Source organism: Columba livia, chromosome 14 (genome assembly GCF_036013475.1).
Source record: "Columba livia isolate bColLiv1 breed racing homer chromosome 14, bColLiv1.pat.W.v2, whole genome shotgun sequence".
Lineage (NCBI taxonomy): Eukaryota > Metazoa > Chordata > Aves > Columbiformes > Columbidae > Columba > Columba livia.
Genome location: NC_088615.1, coordinates 9,903,845 through 9,915,997, shown reverse-complemented (window position 1 = coordinate 9,915,997; position 12,153 = coordinate 9,903,845). Strand labels below are relative to the sequence as shown.

Sequence of the window (12,153 nt, the reverse complement as noted above, 5' to 3'; positions counted from 1 at the left end):
ACAACAGAATTTTGGATTTTGTGCCAGACTGGATGCAGCTCGATGGCAAAGCAATGATGAAGAGCTGTCGCAGGACACAGCCAGGGAGGCTGAAGGAGGATTTGGATGGGGTGCAGGACAGGCTGTTTCTGCTTTGCACCCACTGGCTGCTCCAAATAATACTCCTGAAAAATGAGGTCACCATCTTGCAACCAGGTCTGGCTTGAAAGGTGCTGCTCCCATTACAACTCAAGCCACATTTATTTTAGAAACAGGGGGTCCATAGCAAGGGTGTCTTACAGCTGTCATACACAGAGGGACAATAAAAGTTGTTTAACACAATTTTTCCTTGGGAGGACCCAGTAGGGCAGGACAGCCTGACAGATAGGCTTCTGCTCAGGCTCATCTTGAGAAGTGTTAAGGCAACACAGCCAAAAATGAGGCATTTACAGTGTATGGAGCGTGTCTCTGCAGTGAAATGCAAACATGGTGTTTCCCCTGATGGAATGAAGGCAGAGGTAGTCCCATCAGGTTTTCCACGTGCTTCTCGCCACAAGGCATGCAAGAGGGAGCCTGCTGACATTGAATGAAATCCTTCCTCTGTGGCTGGCTCCTGTGTTATTTCTGTGCTGACGGCATATCTCCAGGAAGGTTAGTTTGGTTCTGGCTCTCCTTCCCTTAAAGGAATGGCACTATGTGAAAACCCAAGGTCCATTTGTGACCAGAAGGTTTTTGGTTGGAGGTGAAGTGAAGCACGCTCCTGCCCTGCTGAGGTGGGAAGGGAAAAACATCCGGAGAAACCTCCGCTTTTGCCTCTTTCAGAAGTTACAACAGGAGCTTCCCAGCAAACGGTGAACGTTTCAAAGCAACACTTGAGATGTGTGCTTGCCTGGAGCAGAATACCAGACACCACCGAAGAGTCCCAGACGGATTTTTGTCTCTGCGTAGTAGTGGCTGGTGCCAGGGTGAGTAAGGGAGTTCTCCTCCTGAAAACCTCCATGGACACAGCTTTTCACAGATGTTCTGTCACCAGGGACTGAATAATCTGCTGTTGTTTCCCAACAGGCTTTTCAGTGCTCTGCTGGATGCCCAGCCCAGGGAAGCACTGGTCCTCCTGGCTCAGGGCAGGCTGGTGTTTGCAGCACGTGTCAGGGGACATGTCCTTCGGGTGGGGCATGATATGGCCAAGTGAAAAATGAGCTAAAAAGGCCAGTCCTCAGCAGTGTGGGGATGTGAGGGGGTCTGGCACGAAGGGCACAAGCACTCGGCTCTGGCTGCACTGAGATCCCCAGCACCCTGCACCCTTCTCCAGCCTGCAGAAATACTGACTGCCCTTCTCCCTTTTGCAAAGGTTAACTGCTGGGGAAATGTAAGGACTATTGATTAAGGTTTGCTGAACAATTCATTGCCTGTCGCATGCGGATCAGAGAAATATTCTTCCCCTCTCCCATCCTTCATGTCGGAGCCGCTCTTTATTCAGATGATTTCTCGGGAGAAATCTGGGGAGAGGGAATGCGCCTGCCAGAGATGTGAGTTGAATAACAATCCTACAATGCCCCTCTTGCATCAACTTCTGCTCCTGCTGTTCCATATTCTCTGTGGCAGAAACATTGGAAACAGATTTTCTGGGTGGAGAAAAAAGAAAAATTGAATGTCCGTCAAGATGCCAAATGACAGAACACATTTTCCTCATGCAGATAACATTTCTGATTTTGTTAACGAACACCCAGGTTTCCCTGAAACCTCCAACCATTGTAGAGTTTTTATAATAATGTTTGCATTAGGTTTCTGGTGGGCTCAGGCTTTTGGAATTATATTTGAGCTTCCCTAGCTTTCAGCACCATTAAGCATATTTTAAAAACACATTAAAAGGAATATGTCAACTCAGTTTAGCCTGAAACATATATTGGGAAAGGAAAAGTGGTCAAAAGAGAGAGCTTTACAAAATACAAATGAAGCGGGAGTGTTTTCATTAAAGCAAAAAAAAAAAAAAGAAAAGAAGTTATTCCAAAATAAGTCCCGTTCTCCTATTATTACCTATAGACCGTGCAACTCAAACACATTAACTTTGTGCTTGTGAATGAGGAAAACTAAGTCACCAGAACCCAAACTACTCCAGTGATGCGAAACAAACCTCCTCATTTTTGGGAAGCAAAACAAACAGGAACACCAAATGCAAAAATATGTTAAGTATCAACAGAAGCACCTGCAAGTTTAAACAGGAACATTTAACTGAAACACAGTTTGTTTCCTCTCTCAGGAAAATATTGTGTGAAAGTACATGTATTTTTCATGGCTCCTAGACGTAACAGGAGAATGTGATAGAAAAAGGGACTGTGTTCATGACATTAATAATCACACAAAACCTTCAAGAAGGCATCTAGAAGCCTTGCTACACAATGAACCCATGGCCTCCAAAACGCAAAACCTCCTTGAAAAGCATGATGCACCTTTGTGTGGCTGCCCTTTACATGAGTTTTTCTCTAAATCTAGCAGAAAGGAATGCAATAATTGTTAAAAACATGTGCAGTGTTGCTTCTTCCCTGCATAATGCCACTGTTTTTCTGTTGGCTTCAACACCAGACAGATCTTCTTTCTGAGCTGCTGTGAAAACCATCTGGCCCTGCCATGGCTTTTCATCCGCCTCTGATTTTGGTAACGGGCATAGTCAACAGCTCCCTGTTTGCTGCCGTTGTATATGGCTTAATATGGAAAACACAACACGGGCTGCCAAGCTCTGTGTGCTACCATGTATGGTGAAAAGGATTGACTTTCCTAAAGCCAAGGCATGAAATCTGCTTTCTACATATATGAAGAATAAAAAAGATAGCATGGAGCTCCAGCCCTCTTCTTGTTTGGGTCAGCAAGATAGGAATGCCCAGTTATAAATAGGAGAAAAATGTGCTTTCAGGCAGATAAGGAAAGCAGGAGTGTACACTGATTCGGGGGAATAACAGCTTTTTCCATATAGAAAGGTCTGCAGCTGGCAAATCACTTTGAATGTAAAAGAAAGGCAAGAATAAGATATTAACAAAGAAGATGATATTTTAAAAGTCCCTAAAAATCTATTTATCTAATCATAGAAATTCAAGTTTTCATTCTTAATACTACTAATAATATAATAAGTAATAATAGAGTTAAAATATAATACATTATTAATATATTATAGAAAGATAGTTATTTAATATATTAATATGTGGTGTTAGCTCCACTTAGAAATCTGGCATGATGAGAGCATACATCTTAAATCCACAGGGCGGGAATAACTGAGAGTGGGAAAACCGATCATGGTATTTCTTGCCCAGGTTTCAATGTGCATCCTTTCTGAATCTCTAGTGAGAGGGACCCAAAGTGGGTGGGGAGCCTGGGCAGCTCTGTCTGATGGAGAAACACAGACGGGTCAACATACTGCTGTTATTCCCCAGTTTGCTTTTGAATTATGAGAAAATGTCCTGTCCTGTTTGTTGAGGGCTGAAGAAGAAGAAGAACTTAAAAAATATTCATTCCCATGTGTTCACACAACAGACCCTAACAGCTCCAACGGGGCCTTTAGAATTAAGTGCAAGAGAACACTCTCTGCGTAAAAAGTCCCTAAATACGTATTTACCTAATCCAGGCTTTGAGAACAGCTCAGATGTTTACCTGCGACAAGGTCTAACAGCTCTGGGACTGCGGGTACCACGGTGTGTCCTGAGAGCGGATCACTATAGACCTGGCTATTGCAGTATCATTTCTGCACCCAAAGCCCTGCACTGCCCCTAACCAGTGGTTTCACCAGCCAAACAGTCTTGGAGGCTTTTTGCCCATTTTCACATGTAACTTCACTAGCGATGGCTTTATTGCTGAAGGATATTCAGGTTCATCTCTGGAAAAATTTCCCCCCAGCCTTCAGAAGTGGCTTTCTTAGTTAAATCCCAGCATCTTTAAAGATAATTTCCTGTTCCAGGGCTGGTTTTCAGTGTCCCAAGCAACCCTTGCTGGTAGGATTTGGACAGCAACCATCAAATCAGCAGTATTGGGTTTTGCAGCCTGTTTGTATGGGTGGAAAGGGTGCAAAGTCTGGGGATAGGGGTGAATTCAGCCCTGTGTCCAAACTGGGACAGGGAAGCTCCTTGTCCATGTTCATGGTCCCTTTGGGTGGAAGGGGATGGGCAGCATCGTGTGGTTCACCATGGCAGGTGCCACCTGAACTGAGATGACAAACTTTGCTGAAGTGACGGTGTGAACATCCATCTGTAATGACATACAAATATTACACATGTTCACACGATACAGAAATTATTTTGCAGCTTTGGTCTGTACCTGTTCTGCATAACTAAAATCCAAACTGAGTTAATGCCACGCTACAGTCTATAAAGAAATCTTTGGTATGACCTTTATTGAGGACTCTGTTCTCTGGGAAGAAATGTATTCAGTAACAAAATGGTTAAATCAAAATAACAAGAGCGATTTATCTAGTAGCTTTCCCTGGCTATACTCAAGGGGGGCATATCTACCTATTTGTCAAGTCATTGACAATAGCCTATTTCTTTCTTCCTGCCCATATGCTTTATTAAAGAAACACTTGACCTACCTGTCATATCAAACTGCTTCCTTTATCCAAACCAGAATAATATAGACATTTCCCTTAAGGGAATCCTGATGCAAATATATAAGGACAGGTTGCCAATTTGTTGAGTGTATTAGGGTACAGAAAACTGTCAAGGGAAACAGCTGTAATACAGACTGTTCTAACAAGCTCATTTTTCTTTTTTTCTTTTTTTTTTTTTTTCAGTGGTACTTTTGGTCTCTCTTTAGTTTATATTATACGATTTGTATGTTACAATTTTTATGGACAGCTGTCAGCTGTAACCCATCTTTTTCATTCTGAGAAAAAGGAAACCTTCAAATTCCTGGCCATCACTCTGATCTGTTGTTTAGTCTTTGACAATAACTGTCACAAACCCTTCAGCTGCACATAGTTGTGAAGAAAGTTATGGGATAGAGGAAGGAAAAAGCAGCAAAGCTTGTGATGGAGAAGGCTCTGACTATGATTTAAAAGGCAAGTATTTTCACATGAAGCCACTTAAATACATAACGACACTTCCCATTTTCACCTGTCTGCTTCTGTGTTGCAGAAAGCACTCACTGTCTTGCCCTCGAAGAGTGGTTTGAGCAATAAGTCAGCTTTGAAATGATGCAGAAATGTCCAACTGTGGTGCTTTGCAAAACCAAGCTTTGTTGTGGCTGAGGGCAATAAATGGGAAGCAAGTTGCAGGAATTCAGGTTTCCTGGTGGCACGGTGGTTAATCCTGAGCCATTCAGTCCCTAGCACCAGTTTTGATATACAGGTCCAAAATGTCATCAGATTTCCAGCAAGGCATTTTGGTGATGTTGTACAGACCCTCATCAGTTTCCAAGTGAAATCCATAATTTTCAGCAACTGGAATCTCCCGAGACCAGAAAAGATTAAGAGCCAAATCCGTATAATTAGAAGTCTACTTTGACTCGTGGACAAGGCAAAGGCTGTGCCGCAGGAACAAAGAGTAGATTAAAGATGTTAGTCCTGTTTCACTTTGGCTGCTGCTCCACTGAAATCAGTGGGGTTACCCCAGGGATTAATTAGTCAATTTATGCTTGTTTGCATAAAGAATGACATAGATCATCAGCTGAATAGAAGTGACTCAGCAGGACAGAGCAAAAGTTCAGGCAGTGCAAGTCAGGACAAGAGGGGAGAGAATTAACCGTGTCTGGACCAAGGTCACAGCCCAGGCTGATCTGGTCCCTGTGCCGGAGCATCGTGCCTACTGTGTGTCTCTAACCAGTGAACTGCCATGAGAGATGACCATGGGCTTCTGCATCTCTAACAAAAGTCAGATCACACTAGGAAAGTGTCTTTAAAGGGTCATATGAATAGTTAGGTAGACAAAAAAAGGAGCACTGGGATCACCATGTGAAAGGGTGCACAACAAAAATGTGGTATCTCCTCTTGGTCTGAATTTCTGTCTCATTCCTGCCCAGCAATGAGTCTTCACACCCAGCCTTAGGCTCCTCTTCTCTGAGGTGGGAAAAAGTGATTCCTAATCCTGGCTTTTAATGTGGGAGCATCCAAATGAAGATAAAGAGCAGCAGGTGGCATCGTGGTCCTGCTGAAATCCTGAGGAATTTTCTCATGCCCATTCTCAGGGCCAGGATCTCACATATTCATTAAATACTAGCACTGTGAAGGAGGGAGGTCTGGTGTGCTGGGGACTCTGCTAGGCTGCCAGTGGCTCTAGGGGACATTTCGCTGGCACATGGTGCATGAAGGAAAGCAGTCAGAGATGGCACTGGGTGATTGCAGGGTATATCCAGAGATGAAGAGAAGAAGAGCCTAAAGGAATATTTGTAGCATTGACTCTGCCTTTAGAAAAGGACCGGGTAGTTTGAAGTCATTAATAGGTTTTCTATGGCAAATACTATCCAAGCCTGAAATTAAACATTATCACCAAAGTTTAACAAAGTGGAGCTGGGCAAAAAATAGCTGCTTGTTCCCTTGGGACGCTGCAGAGTAGGGGAGAGGGGCTGTCAGACACTGCTTTTCTCTTCTGGTTTTGTAAATACAAATATCCAGTACACGCTCACCAGCTGAAGAGCATTTTCTGACAGAAGTGAAAACATTGCTTCATTTCTGTACATGTTTTGGATCTGCAACGCATTTTCTGGGGCCAAACTGTAGCTCAGACATAGCAAGAAATGCATATATTGCTGGGACTGGAGCAGAGCCAAAAGCTTCTCCTCTTTTACACTGCCGCTGACACACATGATGACACTTAATGATATCTTGGCTAAATAGCGATGCGCTGGAAAAAAGACTTGAATTCCTGGGAGGCAGTGATGGTGTAGGGATAAATGTGTTAATGGTCACGGTGCATTTGGTAAATGTAAAACACCTTGGTGCAATCTTGGGTCTGTAGAGCACTTGGTTGCAGCATGTTCTGAAAATGGGGGCAGTGGGACAAACCAGAACAATCCTGGTGAAGGAGGGGCTGGAAGGCTGCAGCACAACCTCCCAGGGACCAGCACCAGCAGCAGCTGCTATTAAATGTTGGTCAAATATTGGCCTAAGAGCTGCTTGCCTAAGTCATGTGAGATACCCAGTGGGCCAGATTCCCTAGAACAAACCCAGTATGTTCCAGTGAGGATCTGAGTCACAAGTTCTGGGACATAACTGTTAATTGACGTTAGACAACTGTTTCCTGGGCGAAATTTGAAAACAAATATGTCTCAGTCTTGCTTTTGAAAAGGCACATCCTGCCAACATAGGGCATTTTTAATATTTTTGCTCAAAAGGCTTCCAGGTATGAGTCTTGAAATGTTCAGGGAACATTGGTGTAAACAGATTGATTTGGCAATTTTGTCTTATGAAGAGAAATAGTTCAAATATTACAGCATCCTTAGCAAAAATCACACCATATTCTGCTTATCCTGCAAAGCAGCTCATTTGGTTTTAATTCAGCCTGTACCATGAGGCTACAGCCTGTTTAAGTTCCTGCTTGCTTTCTAGCTGCTTTTTGTTACTTTTTTTTTTTTTCTTCCTGGAGCTTGTGAATTACAAGGTCAAGCTAAAGTCAAACTTCACCGTTTGGGTGATGAAATGCAAGCAGATGTGGCTGTTTCATATGACATTGTGCCCGCCCCACTGCGCTGGGGTCCATGGGTGGTGCCTGGCACCCAGGACCATGTCCACTCCCTCCCAGCTCAGCATTGCCACTACTCTGATTCGGATTTCAGCCCTAAATTTTGGATTCAGCAAGCACCAGGCTGGCTGTTGTTCATGCCAGCAAGGTGATCAGAGAAATTCCTTGAAACTTCAGCGCCTGCACGGACCGTGATGCCCACAGCTGCTATTTGCTTGGCCTTAGGGAAGAGCGTAGGCAGATGACTGGTGGTTTGTGATGGTGTTTTCCTCCATAACCATTTGTTGCATCAGAGTCCAACTTCCTCAGGGACATCAGGCTCTGCCTGCTGACAGAGAGCGACTTGGTACCCAACTGCCAGTTATGCAGAGTTTCCTCTGGCTCCATCACTTTCTGCAGACCTATTCATTTGCTCTCTACATCGTTTGTATGATTTGTGATTAGCAAATGCTAATAACTTGGTGTTGAGTAGGATGGACTCTCTTACCTGAAGTAAAACTAAATTAACTTGCCCAGCCCCAGGCTGCTGCTGATACCAAGGGCAATTTTTCAGGGAGGTGAAGTTGCTGCCCATTGCTGTTTTGGCTTGTGTCCATTCATCTCTTCCCACCCATGAAATAAAACACTAATTTCCATGGGGTGAGGTTACATGGCTCAGAGCAAAGTGTCCAGGCATGCTAGAAGGAGAGCGTCAAACATTCCTCCTGGGACTCCTGCCCTTTCCTTCAAGCATCTCTTGTTCAAGGCATTATCCTGCATTTGATAGTCATTGATGGTTTGTACCACTGTATTGTAAAATATCCAGAACCTATTCCTGAATTTGCCTCTAGATATAAAAATGAGAGCACAACCTGCTTCCAGAGGGCAAGATTGGTTTGGCAGAGAGGATTCCCCTCACTCAGCACAACCTGCACCGCAGGTCCAGATCACTTGGTGCTTTTCACTCATAAGTTTGGAAAACTCTGTAAGTTATTCTGCACAAGACTGATAAGGAGGTTGTTTATTATCTAGGCAGGAAACATACATAAGGAAACATAAGGTTATTCTTTTTTGCGATGATGGTGAGAAGTACTAGGTTAGTGAGATCACTGTGAATTAATGAATTTCTAAAGAAATTTGAGAATGTGCCCCGGAAATTTTTCATCTCTTGATTCATGTATGCATGGGTCTGTCGCTTGTTCACCACATGGGATTGAAAGCTTCCTATCAATGAAAATTATCCAAGTCATGCAACACAGCATATTCCTCCCTCAGAAAAATCCCAACCAGAAAATGTTTTTCTACCTGCTTCCAGCCTTCCAGTTTTCTAGGTCCAGGGCATTTTTTTTTCTATTTTAGTTAAAAGACATATTCCCAGGAAAATGCCTAACCCTAAAATCCTTCTGAAAATTCAAAGCAATCTCTAAATAAAGAAAAAAGTGGACAGTGCCTCGAGCTCCCTGCTTTGGTCAACATGGATGCTGTGAGGCCAGCCTGTCCTCCTCCTGATGTTTCTCTCCAAGGCCTTTGCTTGATGTTGTTTTATTTCTATTAGGATTAGTGTGGCCCACTTAGTGGTCTCAGAGGAAACACTGTTTAAATCTGAGGGATGGCTTTGTATACAGGGCAGGACCGATGGTGTCCCACAATTCAGGAACATCGCAGATTTCTCGCTGAGATGCGTGGAGCTGGAGCTGTTTCCAGACATGTGTTTGTAATTTCTCGTTCACTCTGCCTCGGTTCTCAGAAATGGTACGTTTCTTGGTTTGCCTGCTGAAAGGCTTTCACACTTTTGGATAGCAGCGTTTGATTAGTTTTGATGATAACCACAGTAGTACAATTCTAACTTCCAGATTGCTTTCCAGCATGACACTAAGCAGCCACCCATCTCTAAGGCTGAAGAAATTCACACATGCATTTGATTTTTTCTTTTCATGAAGATGCAAAAAAGCATAAAATGCAAAAAAAAAGAGAAAAAAATATATATTTCTTGTCCTTCCATTTAGGGTGATGTCTGTTCTAGTAAAGAGGATGGGATTTGTCAAGAACAAAGTAACTCCAATTCCTTCTTTTATCATGTCCATACACTAGTTATCTGCCTGAGCAATTTTTACAACTTTGTTCAACAAAGGGCTGTACTTGTCAAACATGTACAATTTGAAATAGAGTTACTGGACTTCGGAAGGAAAATTACTGGGAATTCTTGCACAGAGATAACAATAATATGAAGATGACAGAAAAGAGCAGGCTAGCATTTCTATCACCCTTTTTCCTTGCCTACTAATGGTTTTGATTCTCATTATTTCTCAAATGCCAAGAGTAAAAACTCTCCAGAGTACCAATTAGCTCTGCCCAGTCTGGATACAACTGCTCTCATCCAGGACATATTCCGAGATACTGAAGCTCTCTTTGGGAAAAGGCAATTTGTGTGCAGCTATGTCTGGTATTTTTTGAGGATTTCATCTTCTTGGGAAATAGAGATAGATGCATACTTATTTTAATTAAAACCAAAGCTTTTTATTAATTAACTTTAAATATAACCAGTTACTATAAATGGGAACCTGGGATCTGTGCTTGCAGATAAATTTTATCTGCCTCATTTGTATTTTATCAGGAGTTATATTTTCTTCAAAAAAGACTAAATGGCACTATGAATTTGCTTCTGCGTGAGCTTCTTGCCTTCTGTACACCCTTTTCCACCTGCTTTTGTATTATTTTAAATTTATATAGCTGAGCAATGGCAATGACAGAACTTAAAACAGTGTGCAACTCTATTTTACATTTCTGTTGCTTAAGAATACCTTATATTTAAGGCACTTTTTCTTATTTCAAACAGCAAACATACATAATGTAGTGGTTAAAATATTTTGTTTTCCAGCTCATGGCTGATTTTAGCCAGGATGGCTGTGGTATCAGTGGCACTGTCCGTGGTTAATGGGCACTGATAGAGGCACATGAGCGATGCCAGGGCTCATTTCTTCCCCTGCATTAATTACTGCAGCAGCCCTCTCCTCAGGCAGAGCTCACCCTGCTTTGGAGATTAGGAAGCAGATCTGCTCAAACTGATGCTTTATGTACAAGAATAGTTCCATTGAGTCCAATGTGGCTATTAGGTGAGTTAAGTCCAATAATATATAAAATCTTTGCAGGGCCTAAGGCAACTCGGAGGAGGTTATTTAAGAAGTCTTCCCTAGCCTTTTGCTTCAGCCATAAAACCATCCTTGTCAGAGCCTGCTGCTTTCCCCCTCCTAATTTCGTGGCTTGTCCAGTATTTTGCCCCATTTCTCCTGCGGACACGGCACCTCTTGCAAGAATCCTGCCTCTTTCTGTCGCTCCTTCCCATGCCCTATTGCAGCCTCCCCTCTGCAGCCCTTTCCATCTCTCCAGCCCACCCGTATTGCCTTGAATTTTGTTTTTCAGCACTGTAATGGGAACGAAAAAATAAATAAATAAGAAAAAGAAACAGAGGAGCAGCTCCCACTCCCACTCCACAGCCACAATAGCTCTGGCTTTTATAAAACTGCAATACTGGCAAAAGCAATAGAGGGAGCTGCAGCCGATGGTGGGGGTCCAGTAAAGCACTAGGAGCTGTACTCACCTAATCCCCGACAGCGATCTCCCCCACAGCTCTGTCATTTAGGATTCCCTGAAACGGAAAAAAAAAAGAAAAAAAAAAAATAAAGGGACAACCTCAGTAATATTTATTTGGATCAATATTTAAAGAGCAGGAAAAATTAAGAGAGAAATGTATTTGTAAAATTCAAAAATATTTTCTTAGCCTTAGCATAAATATTTGTAGAGAAGGCAACTGTTGTGCATAAGAATTTTCTGTTGTGCCTGTTTCAGTTCCTTCAGTGAAATGATTGCTTTTTTGGACTATCCCTGATTAACTAAGCAGAGGTGATTAAAAACCTTCAAGTCTTTTAAATTTATTCTAGTGTAACTATTTTTGAAAGCAGATTCAATATCAGCATGCTATTAATATTACTCAAGAGCTAACACTTCAGAGACTATGCCAATTTATCAGTGCCTGATGCAAAGCAGATTGCACTGAAGATGAACCAATGTATACAAGAAGAAAACTGTTTATATTTAATAAAGAACTGAGATATAAACATATTTTAATACAATGGCAGAAATGGCTTTGAAATCACTGGGTTCCTACTGGTTGACTCCATCTACCTCCCCGATGCTTCTCTGCATCCCCTGCGCAGCGCCAAGAGGCACCATCCTGAAGCTCAGTCGCACTGAAGTGGGACGGCAAGTGCCGGACTGATGTTTCTCTGAGAAACGTATCAGATCAGGTTCTTCTGTGCACATCAGGCTTATTTTTACCCCAAAATACATTTTTGATCCCATGGTCCTGCTGCTCCTAATGCTGCCACTCTTCTCCTGCCCTCCCCTAAACTCTTCCCTCTCCCCATGCAACTCCTCACTGTCCTGGAGTTTCTTGAGGGGACCCCAGAGGCTCCTGAAATTCTGTCCTTGAGCTCTTATTGCCCACAGACACCTGCCAGGGCACTTGCTGGAACATCAG

At 42.8% G+C, this 12,153-nt stretch overlaps 1 long non-coding RNA gene across 1 annotated transcript; it reads right to left on the bottom strand.

Moving 5' to 3' along the window:
- Positions 1 to 221: 221 nt before the first annotated feature.
- Positions 222 to 11,273, bottom strand: LOC110359635 (uncharacterized). Its single transcript, XR_002414953.2, has 2 exons — positions 11,215 to 11,273; positions 222 to 1,604 (listed from the first exon to the last, which is right to left on the bottom strand). It is a non-coding gene; the product is annotated as an uncharacterized LOC110359635 (long non-coding RNA).
- Between the last annotated feature and the right edge of the window lie 880 nt (positions 11,274 to 12,153).